The sequence below is a fragment of the Lupinus angustifolius genome, chromosome LG04 (genome assembly GCF_001865875.1).
Source record: "Lupinus angustifolius cultivar Tanjil chromosome LG04, LupAngTanjil_v1.0, whole genome shotgun sequence".
NCBI lineage: Eukaryota > Viridiplantae > Streptophyta > Magnoliopsida > Fabales > Fabaceae > Lupinus > Lupinus angustifolius.
The window spans coordinates 13,860,508-13,876,207 of record NC_032012.1 but is presented as its reverse complement, the minus strand read 5'-3'; the positions used below and the strand labels follow the sequence as shown (position 1 = coordinate 13,876,207).

Sequence of the window (15,700 nt, the reverse complement as noted above, 5' to 3'; positions counted from 1 at the left end):
TATATTGTAATTTGTGAATCTTTTAGCATCTTCTTATGCACTACATCTATGTTGGGTATACTTTCAATTTGTCTGGCTATATATAAAGATTTAAGTGGCTCATTCTGTGTTGATTGGATACTGTTTCTTTTTAATTAAATTGCATGCACATATCAAGTTAAACGTGCATGGAATTTACTTAAAGAAAGCTTTGATTTAATTTTAACTAAATATTCTACATTCCCTATGGTAAAATTTAAAGTTCTCTTATTTTTTTTATCAAATACTAAATTCAATTCACAATGATTTACTTACGATTCTGAGTTACTTATTTTGCCCTCACAGTGGTATCTCTTAAGGTTCTTTCTCAAAACTAATTGACAATGAGAGGAATAGTCCAACATGTATTTAAATCATTACGGAGATAATGAGGTAAGCGCTGTGAGACTTACTTTCCAACATGCCCTATTCACATAAGCATGCCAAACCAGGCGAAGGGTTACATTTGACCCATAACTAAAGGACATTTTTTGGCCCATGACAACTGGAAAGAAGTTGGGCTCTTGCTCTAATACCATGTGAAGGTTCTATCTCAAAACCAAATAGATTTCGTTCCTTAGACCAATTATGAATTTTCTTCTTCCATTTTTTGGATTTTTTTTCTTTAGTTCTAGTTTGGACACATTGGTTAATATGTTTTTCTCTATCTCTTATGCACAGTGTTTTAAATTGTGGTTATTGTAATTGCAATTATTGTGGTCGTTGCAATGTGAATTATTTTGTGAAAAAAAAATATTTTGGATATTGATGCGGTCTTATGCGGTTACTGTTGTCCAAAATTTTTTTTTGCTCACAAAATAATTCACATCGTTTGATCTTGTGTAACACCGTGAATTTTCTGTGTATGTTTATTAATTATTTATTTTATCAACGATTAATTTTAGAAATGAATCAGTATTGATTTAGTCAAAATCATTGTTGAGTGTTAGTCTTGTTTTCTGATTTTCTATTTTTTGGTAAATTTTCATAATTTTCTGTGACGAAAGGTTTTTGAGCTGCTCTCGAGCCCAAATTCGGCCCAATAACGTGTTTTTGAGTTTCGTAACTCGAAATCGAATTCCGATTGCACAATCAGCTTTGAAATATTATTTCGAGTCAAGATAGACATCAAGTTCGTCTAGAACACATTTCTAAATATTTTCCACTCCGAATTCTGTGTTTTGAAGTTCTAACCGTAAACCGAAATCGGGAGATTTTTAATATCCGACTGAGTATTAGACGACAATACTTGGGCATGGTTTAATCGAGAATGTTTTTTCAAAAAGGTCACATCACTTTCATGTAAGAGGCTTGCTTGTTAAACAAGCAAAAATACACACCCTCTTAAACAAAATCCCTAAAATAACTCACTTATCTCTTACACAAACTACTTTTTGAAAAACCAGTGACTTTTTCCCCCCAAATCTGATTTCTCTCTTGAAGGAGTCAAACCCTAGCTAAGAGAATACCTTGACATTTCAAACTCTTTCTTCATTTTGCATTCTCTAAGAACTCTCAAGGTAGTTCTTCATGGTTTTTCCTTTTGATTTCTTCATCTCTTAAGATCTATCCTTTAGATGTTTATGAAATTTTAGTATGATGTTTATATGTATGTTATGAACATTTTCAACTGTTGAAATGTTCTAAATATCTTCCTAACTCTTTTTATGTTTAAAACTCCAAATAAATATTTTCTTGAACTTAGAAAGTTATTTTGAAACCATGATTTCTTTGTGTTCATGAGACTGTTTTTAATGTTTAGAAAGTTTATATGTTTGTTGGTATTTGAACATGGTTAAAGGTGACCGTTGTATATCAAAGGAACATTTAAGGAGTTTTCCTAACCATGCAAAGTTTGGACTTTTCCACTTGTTTTTGGCTTGAAAATCCATAGCCTTGGACAAGTTTAGAATAATATATTTTTAATGTTGAAGTTGAATTTTGTTTCAAAGGGGGTGATTTTATTATCAAAGGAACCTTTAAAGTGTTTAATGATAAGTTGAAGGATAAAAAATTTCCTTAGCATTAGGTCTAAATCATGGCCTATATGTGTACAAGAAAAGTTTAGTTTCTAACTTTGAAATCCAAAATGTTTATGAATGAGTTTTGTGAAAAAATGTTGTTTTAGAATATTATGAGTTAAAAGTTGGTTAGTAAATGATATTCTTTGACTTCCAAGTTCAAGTAATGATTTGGATTAAAAGATGACTTATAAAAGTGTTGACTTTATAAACTTTAGTAAATGTTGTTTAAGTATGAGATCAACACTATCAAGAATGTGTTAAAATGACCATGGAAACCTATTATGCAAATATGGAATCTACTTAAGATGACTAACTTTAAAGTGGTAAGATTAACTTAGGAGATATGGATTTAAAAAGTGTAGACTTAGATTAAGAAACTTACCTTAAAATGGTGAAGTATAGCTTACAAAGTCTCCATGAAAATGTAAATCTATGAGGTGATAAAAGTGTAAACTTTATTAAAAACTTATCTTGGAAAATGTTGGAGATCAGGAACAAGACTTTCGATGATAAAGGATGGTTCAAAAATATGAATCTTGGACCGGATGGATGAAAGTCGTTGAATTCATAAATAGATTAAAGTGTTAAAAATTGTTTTTACTTTAGGGTTGTCATGTAAAATTGATTCGCAAATCACTCTATTGTTTTTGTGTGTTTAGTTTCGAAGCATTCGAAGTTGGACGATCAACCCACTCTCTCATAAAGGAAATCAAGCACTCGACAACCTAAGGTGAGGGATAATACATCGTGACATAGTGGTGTCCGAATATGACACCCGAATCTCCTTAACTATCTCCAAAGTTTGGAGTTATATTTGTGTATTAAGAAAATCCATACTTAATCAAATATTTGTGCGCATGGATTTTGTACGGATACTTTCTTAAGTTGTATGCTTAAGATAGCTTAAAATATCAAGTATTGTGGTATTTATCCACGAAGGAACACCACTTGAGAAACTAAAATGCATAGGGATCAAAAACAGTTGAGAGGTAGGAGATGAGGCCTAATTTAGCGCCTGGCCGAGCAACCCGTTTTGGGCGTTTTTGGCGCCCGAGCGACCGTACTTTTCCCAGGCACGGACCAGACAGGTATTTTGACCAATTTTTGATGGATTGGGCGCTTGAGCGTCAGTCCCTTGCTTGGGTGAGAATTCAGGAAGAGAATTGAGTCTGTTTTGATGAGTTCGTCGCTTGAGCGAGAGACATACAATAGTTTTGACTGTTATGATAGTTTGATTGCTTAGGCAATAGCCCTAGCTTGGGTGTGAGGTGTATTTACACTTGGAAAAGACCGCGACTCAAATGATTGAGTCTGGTGCCCAAAATCGATAAACTTATACAAGTACCTTTGTTCTTGTGCCTATTTAGGGCCACGTTTCCGCCTGTGATGTCGTGATTAGGGCAATGCCCAAAAAGGATTACATGATACCATACAGCGAAGTCATATGATCGTAAGAGGCTTGGCCATGTGGTCGTCCAAGATATTCAACGATGGTTCGTAGTGGTAAGGATGTTATTCTTCTATTACGTGATGACGTAAGATCGAGTCCCATATGAAACATTCCTTTGAGAGATGTCTTAGGTTGGGCCGATCATATAAAAGAATGATTAAAAGATTTAATTGGCTAACCTCGGTTAGTGTGCATACTCATTATGGATAATGAAGTAGTGGAGAGGAAATTTACGGGAGAAGAACGAGCCCCGAGATATTGAGAGGGACGACGATGGCGGTGATTCGTCAGCAAAGTCTTGAGGGTGAGTCTAGGTGAGACGAGTCCCTTGTATTCTTGGATGAGGTATTTTGTTGGATCAGACAGTTCTCACAATGCAATCTAGACGATCTTTGACAATCCCTCTTTACAATCACGATCGATGAGAGGGATGCCCATAAAGTGTTTGATATGACACCATCTTGAAATGGACAGTTCTTTATAACAGATCGATCATATATCCTTGTGAGGAATAATTTGGTGCGTTTGGGACCTGTACTCTCGGTTATTTTCAAATAGTTTATTGGGAGGATATTGGTGTAAGGATGAATGAAATAAACATAGCATTCATACATTGAGCAAGTGGATATTAATCCTCATGGTTTGAGTTATAACGTCATTCATCATTTTCATTTATGTATGTGATATATATATTGTGTATGTTATGCATGTCTGTCTGGATGTAATATTCTGTGTAGTTCCACGCCGTCAATGAGTAATATTCATTAGATGTCTTACTCCCTCTTCTTTCTATTTGTCTTCTATTCACGTTTTGTTCAGATGGATCGCTCGATCAAGATTCAGAGTTACCGCTTTTCGATGTCCCAGGATGGGGCATGGAGGATTGAGGGAAACCGTGATACCTATACAGGCCCTTGTGCTTTTTTATTAGTGTACCTGTGTAGGGTATTTATTTTGGAGTAGTTTTATTTGGGCGACGATTAGGTTCCGCCTTGTACTTTGTACCAGCATTTTATGATATTTTAATGAAGTATGATTTGAAGTTATATTGAGTTATATTTTTATTACCATTAAGTAATTGTTTTTGATTTTTCACATTGTATGTTACTTGAAGTGATGTTCCGAAAATGAAATGAATATAAGGAAATAAATTTTATATGGCTTCACCATTCAAAATTTTTTTTACCCATTTTTGAGCAAGATTTTTGGAGTAATTTTCGGGGCGTTACACCCTCATCTGAAGAAGTTGAAAGTAGCCACCAGTTCTCAAATTGTGTTATCCTTCGATCAACGCAACTTTACCACCAAAGAGAGGGAGGAACGATTCACTATCCTCCTCAACTGGGTTTTCGTGCCTGAGAGATGGGTCCAATTGTAGTCAAATGAATATCTACAGTTCACTAGACACCTGAATAGATTGAAATGGTGGACGTTAGCATCTCCGAATGAAAAGTTTGATCAACATGTGGTGAAGGAGTTTTATGCTAATGCATACCCATTGGAGGAGGGTGGGGAAATGTTCGAAACAAGTCCTGGGTCAGAGGCAAGACCATCAAATACGACAGGGACACAATCAATGCAATGTTGGATGACTTTCTAGATGATTACCATAAGATAAGAGAGATGACTTTCTAGATGATTACCACTGGATGATGCCACAACTGAGCTTCTCTGCATTCAGGGGAGGTCATTTAGTACTAATATTGATGGTTAATTCTTGCGGATCTATAGGAAGCACATGACCATAATAGCACAAATTTGGATGATCTTCCTGCTCCATAATGTCATCCCAAACAACCATGTCTCCTCCTTGCCCCTGTATGACTGTTACCTCATCTACATCATCTTGGAAGGTATGTAGATTGATGTTGTAGAGATAATTACAAATGAAATCTACAAAACTACAACAAAAGGGGGCAAGAAAGGGACTATGGACTTCCCGTTATTGATTACGTCGTTGTGTGGTCAGCAGGGAGTGCATGTCAACCGGACCGAGAAGATCAAACTACCCATATCTAGGCAGTATATCCAGCAGAACTACAAAGAGGATGATGTTAACTAGTAGAGGCAGGGACAATCACAACCACCATATCACCACCACCAACAACCATCCCATTAATAGCCACAACATTAGAACTTGACCCTAGAGCAAAAGATTGACCAGCTCAGGTTCATATGGAGCTATAGAATCACATTCTGAGACAATTGCAGATGCACCAACAATAAGGCTTCTATACAGAATATCAGCTCAAGTATCCAGATAACCAATTCTGTACGAGTCTAGAGGATTTTGCTAGCTGATTCCCATAGCCTAGGGTCAGGCCTACACTTCTTGGGGGAGTAAGAGCAGTTGACAGACAATCTGGTTATGCTTTCTACTGCAGATGAAGATGATGATGCAGATGTAGATATGAAGATGAAGAAATGATATGATGATGAACATATGATGAAAACAAAAAACTAGTTCCATTATTTAATTTTTGTGTTTTATGTTTAGTAGCCTTGATGTTGGTGCATCTGCCACTGTCTCAGAATGTCATTCTGGAGCTCCACATGCTCCATATGAACGATAAGCTAATCAATCTTCTGCTCCAGGGTAAAGTTTTGATGTTGTGACTACTGATGGGATGGTTGTTGGTGGTGGTGTTGTGGTGGTTGTGATTGTCCCTGCCCCTATTTGTTAACAACATCATCTTTGCAATTCTGCTTGATATATTGCCAAGATATGGATAGTTTGATCTTCTCGGTCCAGTTGACCTGCACTCCCTGTTGAGCATGCAGTGCTATAATCAATGAGGGGAAGTCCATAGTCCATTTCTTGCTCCCTTCTGTTGCAGTTTTTTAGATTTCATTTGCAATTGTCTTTACAACATCAATTTGCATACCTTCCAAGATGTTTTAGATGTGGTAGCAGTCATACATGGGTTGGAAGGAGACATGGCTGTTTGGGATGACATTATGGAGCAGGAAGATCATCCAGATTTGTGCTACTGTGGTCATGTGCTTCATGTAGATCCGCAAAGGTTGACCATCACTATTAGTACTAAATGACCTCCCTGGAATGTAGAGAAGCTCAATTGTGGCATCATTCTTGTATTTTACATCATCCAGATTTTGTGTACGACAAGTGAATTGTATCGTTCAAGTAACAAAATCGGTAACTATTGAGATATCGTTCTCAGAGAGCAATTCTAATCTATACTATTTTCTAAATAGTAAATTTAGTAAATATGTACGTAGTTGGGAAATAATGGTGTTCATTGTTTTAGATTGTCGAAAACGATTGATTTAAAATGATTTTCTACTGTAAAATAAAAATGGTTGAGATTGACTTTCATCATTCCTCCTCTTTGTAATCCTTAGATTAAATTCTATAAAACTTGCGAAGTTATGAATCTTGATGCAACATTTTCTTTGAATCATTTGTATCAAATCCTTGATTAGAAAATCCTTAGATAATTCATCAAACACCAATTCCTTAGATATTTAACCAATTATCTAACATTAAATCCAATGTAAAAATAATTCATACATCATTGTCTATTCCTAGATCAATGATACATCAAAAAAGATTATCCATATTTGATTTCAAGTTTAACTTTCTAGTTAAACTTAGATCCAAGATCAAGAATCTTGAAATTAAGAAGAATCAAGCATTGAGCATATGATAAACTTTCCAAAATCAAGTGTGTTAGAAGATTACATTTTAATCCCAACACATAGAGAATTAGCCACTCGTTCTTGTAACCGCCTATATTTGATTTAGTGTGTTAGTCCCTCGCTCAAGTTAGAGATTCTCGCTTGAGAGAGCAAGATAATTGTGTGCCTCGCTTGAGTGACAGGTCTTGCCTAGGCGAGAGACACATAGAGAATTTGGCCTGCAAAATTGGGAATTGTTTCTTGAGCGACAGCCTCTCACTCAGGCGAGAGGGCAAATTGGTGTTTGGGCGAGCCTGTGGCTTGGGCGAGGGATCCCGAACTTCTTTTACTCAAATTCCTTCAATTTACATCTTTTCAATCCTCATTCTCCTACAATTGACATAAAACATGTAAGCTTCTTAAGCAAGACTAATTACACTAAATTCTTTGGAGTTGTGAATAATTTTCATCATAACTAACAATAAGTGCCCAAAATTATATAGATTTCCGTCATAACATGGCACTTAACAGCGTGTCAGATCTACAAGACCAGTTGGGGATCTAGGCCCATTATATCGATTTACTGCTGGTGTCTTTGTAGCACCGATGATGGTGTAGATATTCCTAGAAAGTTTTTTTGGAAGTTTTTTGGCAATTGGGATGCACATATTTCCCATGCTTGTAGCTGTACATGTCCTTATTTGTTTTCAAATTTGCTACCGATTAGTCAACTATTGTCTGCTAGTGATTAATACAACTTAACAATCAAAGCCCTTTTTCTTAGATGGGCTACATAATCCAATATGCTAATTTGTTCTATCCAAAAGAACCTCTTCCAAGAGGGTGAGTTCAGGGGAATGAGAAGGTTGTTGCTTACTAAGCATGATGTCACAAATTTAAAATTTGGAAACAACCTTTCCGCTTTTGAGTGTAAGGCACTAAGGCTGCATACATTTACTCTTCCCATACCTCACTAAGTAGTAGTCTCATTCATTGGGTCACTCTTTTTTTATCCGTACCTAATATGACACTATCGATATGTATCCAATCAGTATCGAACTCAGTTATATTTTAAAAAATAAATTATAAGCTGATACTTTCCAAATACTTTTTCATGCTCTAAAATACCTTTTTGATATCTACTTGATAAAATTAACCCTTTTTGTGGTCTTAATCCGTGATTACAAAATTTACAGATTGAGATCTTGAGGAAGAAAGAGCATTCCTACTCTGAAATCGTTAATTAGAGTGTCATCCAGTCTCTTTATTCTTTGAATCCTTTCATGCATGCTAGAGGTGTTTCTTATTGGGACTTTCGAAGAAGAAGAGAAGATAAGAAGAGAAATCAATAGAAGAAGAAAGTAAACAAGAAGAAGAATATTAACATAATGCAGTGTGTATTCATTAATTTGCCTGATCACGCATAACCTATTTATAGTAAGGTTGGTTCAACTAATAACATAAATTCAAAACTGATTTCTAATAATGGCAAGTTACATTTCATTATCTAATTACACAACACTACTCACTTAGACTTGGATTGCAATATGCATTTAACACTCTCCCTCCTGAAAAGTCCTTAAGAGATGCAATACACATCTTTCTCAATAAATCTTCAAACCTATCCACCCTTAATCCCTTTGTGAATAAATCTGCCAATTGCAATTCAGTTTTGCAATATTCAACTTGTATCCTTTCTTTGTTCACCAAGTCTCTAATGAAGTGGAACCTCACTTCTATGTACCTGCTTCTACCATGACTCACTGGATTCTTTGACAAATTTATGGTTAAAATGTTGTCAATCCTTAGTAGCAATGGTATCTTTACACTCATCTTCATCTCTTTCAGCAATTCTTCCAACCAAACAACTTGGCAAGTTGCATAACATGTTGAAATATACTCAGCTTCACAAATTGAGAGAGCAATGACTTGTTGCTTTGTAGAAGACCAAGAGATAGGAGCATTGTTGAGTAGGAATAAGTATCCACCATAATCAGAATCTGCATAGCCAATCAATTCCAGTTCTGATTTCTGTTTTCCTATTGGAAATAATATTCCTTTGTCCATAGTTCCCTGTATATACCTCAACACTCTCTTGGCTGCTAGGAGGTGTGTCTTCTTTGACTTACACATAAATCTTCTCACAAGGCCAACACAATATGAGAGATCTGGTCCGCTGTTGCATAAGAATCTTAGTGATCCAACAATTTGCTTGAATATTGTCTCATCAACTGATTCTCCTTCCTCATCCTTAGTTAGTTTCATGTTCATTTCAACTATACTTCCTGCTGAGTTGCAAGAATCCATGTTGAACTTATTTAACACTTCACTTGCATATTTTTCTGATGCAACATGATTCATGCTTCTATATGGGCAAATTCCAATCCTAAGAAGTAGCTCAATCTTCCTAAGTCAGTCATTTCGAATTCTGCATTCATGTCTCTTTTGAATTCGTCAATTCTTTCTTGGTATGATCTTGTTAATAACAAATCATCAACATATAAGCAAATAATGAGCAATTCTACTTCTACACCTTTGATGTAAACTCCATGCTCAACCAGACACTTCTTGAAATTAAGCGTAAACAGAAAGGGATCTATCCTTTTGTTCCAAGCTCTTGGTGCTTGCTTCAAACCATAAAAAGCCTTCTTTAACTTGTATACATGTTGTTCTTTGCCTTTTGTAACAAAGCATGGTGGTTGTTTCACATAAACTTCTTCTATTAGTGGTCCATGGAGAAATGTTGATTTCACATCAAGTTGAAACAATCCCCAATTCCTAGCACTTGCTATTGCAACCACTACCCTTATGGTTTCAATTTTGGCTACAGGTGCAAATACCTCTTTGTAGTCTAGGCCTTGTCTCTGCAAGAACCCTTTAGCAACAAGTCTTGCTTTGTACTTTGAGATTGAACCATCAGGATTTAGTTTCTGTTTGAAGATCCACTTGACTCCTATTTGATGTTTGCCAACTGAAAGTTCAACCAAGTCACAAGTCTCATTTCTCTTCATTCATTGCAATCTTCCATTCTATCTAATTCAATGCATCTGCTTCATTTATAGGAGTTGCTTCAGAAATTAGTGCTAAGTGAATCAAATTACCTTCTTCATTAATCTGATCATGAGCATGTAACTCATAGTCTCTGAATCTATTTGGCAAGGTTCTTGTTCTTTGTGATCTCTGAACTCTAGGTGTCTTAATATTTCAAGTTGCCTATCTGGTTCAGGTTTAACATTTATGATCACATGAACCATCCTTTTCAAGGAGGTTTGAATTTGCTTCCAATCCCATTTTTCTTGTTCTAGAATCAACACATCCCTACTAATCTGTGCCCTTTCCTTGACTGGATTATAAAGTTTATAGGCTCAAGTAGAGTGATAGCCTATAAACACCCTTGCTTCACTTTTTTCCTGAAGTTTGGTTCTTTTCTGCTCAGGTACATGGCTGAATGCTAGTGATCCAAAAATCTTTAAATGACTAACCCATGGTTTCTTACCTGACCATACTTCAAGTGGTACTTTCCCTTCAAGCTTCTTGGTTGGACACCTATTCAAGATGTAGGCTGATGTTGATATTGCTTCAGCCCATAATTTTTTAGGCAAATCCTTCTCTTTGATTAAGCTTCTTGCCATATTCATAATGGTTCTATTTCTCCTCTCAGAAAGACCATTATGTTGGGGAGTGAATGGTGTAATCACCTCATGCTTTATCCCATTCTTCCTGCAATAGGTTTCAAACTCTTTTGAGGTATACTCTTCTCCTCCATCTGTTCTGAGCAACTTGATCTGTTTTCCAGTCTCCTTTTCTACAACAGCCTTAAAACTCAAGAAAGCTTCATACGCATCACTTTTAGCTTTTATGAATCTAACTAGATCATTCTACTATACTCATCCACAAAAATTATGAAGTATTTGTTACCTTCTAAGGATGGTGTTTCAAAAGGGCCACAAACATCAGAGTGAACAACCTCTAAAATTGACTTGGATCTCATTTCTATTTCCGACTTAAATGAGTTTATTGTTTGTTTCCTTATCAAGCAAACTTCACATACTTTCTCAGGCAATGATATGGTAGGAATTCCACTTACCAATTGTCTTGACTTTAGTTGATGCAGGTTCTTGAAATTTAGGTGACCATATCTGGAATGCCATAACCAACTTTCATCACTAATTCTCATGGTAGCCAAACATTGTACTTCAATTGCCTTGATGTTTAATTGGAATGTTATGTTTCTTGTCAACTTGCTTCTGAGTATGAATTTGTCATCAGCATCAGAAAATTCAAGTTGCTTATTCCTCATTACCACACTGAAGCCTTTTTCAAGCAACTGACCTATGCTTAGTAGATTGCGCTTCATTTTTGGCACTCACAATGCATTTGTGATTATTACTTTTGAGCCATTATGTCTTGTAATCACCATATTTCTAGCTCCCTCTACTTCTAGTGAGCTATCATTTGCAAACTTCACTTTGCTTTTCTTTGAGAGGTCAAATTCAGTTAGCCACTCTTTGTGCCTTGTCATATGATTGGAGCATCCCGAGTCCAAATACCATGACTCAGTGTGTGAGCTTTTCGTATATGTGGTTACCATTAGATTCAATGGTTCTGAATCTGAATCTCCTTGCACAACATAGGCTTCTTCTTGATTTTTTATCTGTTTTGCCTTTTCATTAGGAAATTCATAGGAGTAATCGCCCGGTTTGTGGCAATTGAAGCACTCAACTTTCCTTTTATCAAGTCTTTTTTTATTTTGGTTTGTTGTTCTTGGCTTTCCTCTTCTATAAGAAGATTCTGCCCAATCTTGACTAGTTTTGCCTTTTTCAGCATTCTGAACCCATCTTTTGTTATGGTCATTTTTTCTCTCCACTTCTTGTCTTTCATCTTGTCTTCATCTTTGGAGTAGGTTGCTTTTAAAGCTTGTTCTGTCTTCTTGCCCGAACCTCTGTCAAGCAGCCTCATCTCATGAGCTTCAAGTGAGCTTTGAAGCTCTTCTATCTTCATCACGGTGATGTCCTTTGACTCTTCTATTGCAACTACAATGAAGTCAAACTTTTGGGGCATGGACCTCATGATCTTCTCAATCACCATGAGATCAGTGATGGATTCCCCATAATCTTTCATCTGATCGATTATGGTTAGTATCCTGGTGAAGTATTCACCAATCTTATCACACTCTTTCATATATAGTAGCTCATATTGCCTCCTAAGGGTTAGCAATTTCACCTTTTTTATTTTGTCTCCACCTTCATGGCTTGAATCAAGATATCCCAAGCTCCTTTGGAAGTGGTAGAACCCTGGATCTTCTCAAAGTGAACATTATCCGCACATTGATGGATTAGGGATAGAGCTTTGTTGTCCTTCTTCTTGGCCTCTTTGTGCACTGTTCTTTGGATTTCTGTTGCATCAAGGCCTAGTGCAGGAAATCCATCTTCAACCACCTCACCGACTTCTTGAAAGTAGAACAAGACTCTCATTTGAGTCCTCCGTCGATCCTGGTTCTTCTCTGTGAGAATTGAGAGTCCCATTGATTGGAGGTTTGTGCCATTTCCCACCATTTCTTGATCTTTCAACTAATCTGCTACCCTTTCTTATGGTGATTCACTCTCAGTGAATTTGAATGCCCCTTTTGCTCAGCTTTTGCTTCAACAAACTTACTTTGTTAATCCTTCACACACGTACCCGTAGGTCCTTGGATTTTCAAACTCGATACCAAATTTGTTGGGACTTTTGAAGAAGAAGAGAAATGAGTAGAAGAAGGAAGTAAACAAGAAGAAGAAAAATGTTAACAGAATGCAGTGTGTATTCATTACTTTGCCTAATCATACACAACCTATTTATAGTAAGGTTGTTTCAACTAATAACAGAAATTCAAAACTGATTTCTAATAATGGCAAGTTACATTTCCTTCTCTAATTACACAACACTACTCACTTAGACTTGGATTATAATATGCATTTAACATTTCTTTGATGGTTGATAACTGTTCAACCACATCAAGGTTGGGTTCAAGGAAACAGGCTCCATGATTTGATTACATTCTAACCCAGAAGGCCTTAGTGACAGTGGACAAAGATGCGCCTATTAACTAGGACTTGATCAGCAACTTCCTATCAGATCATGTTCATGGAGCCATTATGGTTTGTGCTGAACTAAGACCTATAGTGGACATTTCTTTGGCAGCAGATGAAGACTTTGTTCGCCCACAGTTACGACAGTCCAGCAATTAGAACTTGAAGCATTTGTAGCTTTTCTTCAGTGAAATCATTTCTAGAATGCCTTGTTAAGTGTGAGTCTCCAGTTTTGTTATATGGTTGAGTGCTTGTAAGTTGTGCATCATCTCTTTCTAGTCTGTTTGGGCACTGTTGTTAATTTCATTTGGGAATTAGAATCTTATGTTTCAATATAAAATTGGAAGAAAAAACGCCCATGAATGTTTCATGCAAACCATATGATCAAATTGATGTTTTTTTTTGCTATTTCTCTGGTAGTTATTAAAACGAAAGTATATGTCAAAATTTTAATGAATATTAGCGTAGATGTTTTATATACTGTTAATGCATATGGAATAAAATCACTTATATAATTATTTGTACCAATTCCCTCCGTCACTCACTATCAACAAAATAAAATTAAATAATATTTAAATCATGTAATTTCGAACTTTATTTTCATGACCCATGAGAGGAAGTGGTACTAGTAAATATATTTTTATGAGCCATGAGAAGAAGTTAAATTTTTCATCAATTGCTCATTACAGAGAAAAATGTTTAAGGGATTGAATAGGATCTCAACGCATTCTTGACATGAGTATTGAATATGATACATATTCAATATATTGATGTACATATTACATATTCCATCTTCTTTAAAAATATATGATATATTTGGGATATAATAATGATATTCTAAAATTTAAGATAAAGAAAATACTTTTTAGAGAAGACTAAATAAAAAATGAGTATCATATTGTCATAAGAAACTATCACGTATTACCCACAAATAGATAATATTGATTGGTAGATAAAATTGATTGTATGTTATAATTTTCGCTCTTAAATTGTTTCTGAATGATGGTTTGGGTGGATGGAGAGTATCAAATTTTTGTAAGAGTATTCCAAAAGTATTAAATTTATAATTATTCATTTTAAAAAATAATTTTGATACTCTAAATACATGTAGTGAAGTATCAATATCATATTATCCAATATATAGTGAATCTGAAAGGATTAATTTTCATTATTAGTAGCAAAAATATATATGGAATGAAGATACGGAAGGATATTGAAAATTAAAAACGTGTGAATCAGCAAAAGCCATAATTCAAGCTTCTGTTCTGCTTGTGAGCTTCCCTCAATTAACCAAACAAACCACTAGCCCAAATTCGGATTATCTAGTATTTATTTAGGTTTTTTTGTACTATCAAATATTTGGATAAAGAACTAATTTTTTTAAGGTTTGTGACTACTATTTCCAACAAGTATCACTCAACAGAATTAAACCCTCAAATTTGGGATCGAGTGAGGTCTTACACAACTAGACCAATGCCGATTAGTTTTAGGGTTTAAATTTGATGTAATATTATTATAAATTTTATTACAAGAATTAAGTATTCTTTATGATATAATAATGCACCATTAATTGACAGTCTGTAACACCGCGAATTTTACTACCTTGAAAATATATGTTTTTATTAATAGTTTTATTAATTATATTTTCAAAAATGAATTTCTGGGAATTTTCGGTAAAGAATTAGACGAAATTCTAGTTGAGTTTTAGTCTTGTAATTATATTTCAAATTTGGTGGTAAATTTTCATGATTTTCGGAGACAGTCGGTTCCGGACCGCTGTCGGGGCCAAATCTCACTCGAATTCGGCCCAATAACGTGTTTTTCAGTTCCGTAGCTCAGAATCGAATTCCGATTGCGCCATTGGCTTCGAAATATTATTTCAAGTCAAGATAGATACCAAGTTTGTCCATAACACATTTCTAATTATTTTTCACTCCGAATTCCATGTTTCGAAGTTCTAATCGTAAACCGAAATCGGGAGATTTTTATTATCCGACCGGGTATTAACCGACAATACTCGAGAATGGTTTTAATCGCGCACGTTTCGCCGAAGTTGTCACGTCGCATGAGTCACTTCACAAAATCTACATACTAAATCTTATAGATTTCACTCATTAATGCCTTGATTTACTGCCACCAAAATCCCCTAAATCACTCAACAAATCCTCTCACTTCACCACCATTAGACACATCACCTATACTAGTCTAACTCTACTTACCTTGCATTAAATTTTATGATTTGATGAGCGTGAGGCTCTCCTATAAATACCCCACCCCATTCTCTCATTTCTACACTAAATTTTCTATACAAACTAAAGTAGTCTTTTATGTTTCTTCTTCATCTTCTTCTTATACTTCATAGAAAGTTATGAGTTTTATTATGTTGTTCATAAATTAGAGTTTATATTTGTTTTTTAAGTATTTTATGAAGGCATAACTAAAGGGGATGATAATAAAATCATGTGAACCTTTATGTAGTTTTTGACCTTTGTAAATCTTGA

At 35.3% G+C, this 15,700-nt stretch overlaps 1 long non-coding RNA gene across 1 annotated transcript in view; it reads right to left on the bottom strand.

The window, feature by feature from the left end:
• The window catches only part of LOC109344848, a 21,344-nt gene continuing 5,981 nt past the window's right edge, over window positions 338-15,700 (bottom strand). Inside the window, exon 3 of the long non-coding RNA XR_002107347.1 lies at window positions 338-523. This is a non-coding gene — a long non-coding RNA (uncharacterized LOC109344848). The remainder of the gene's footprint in view (window positions 524-15,700) is intronic.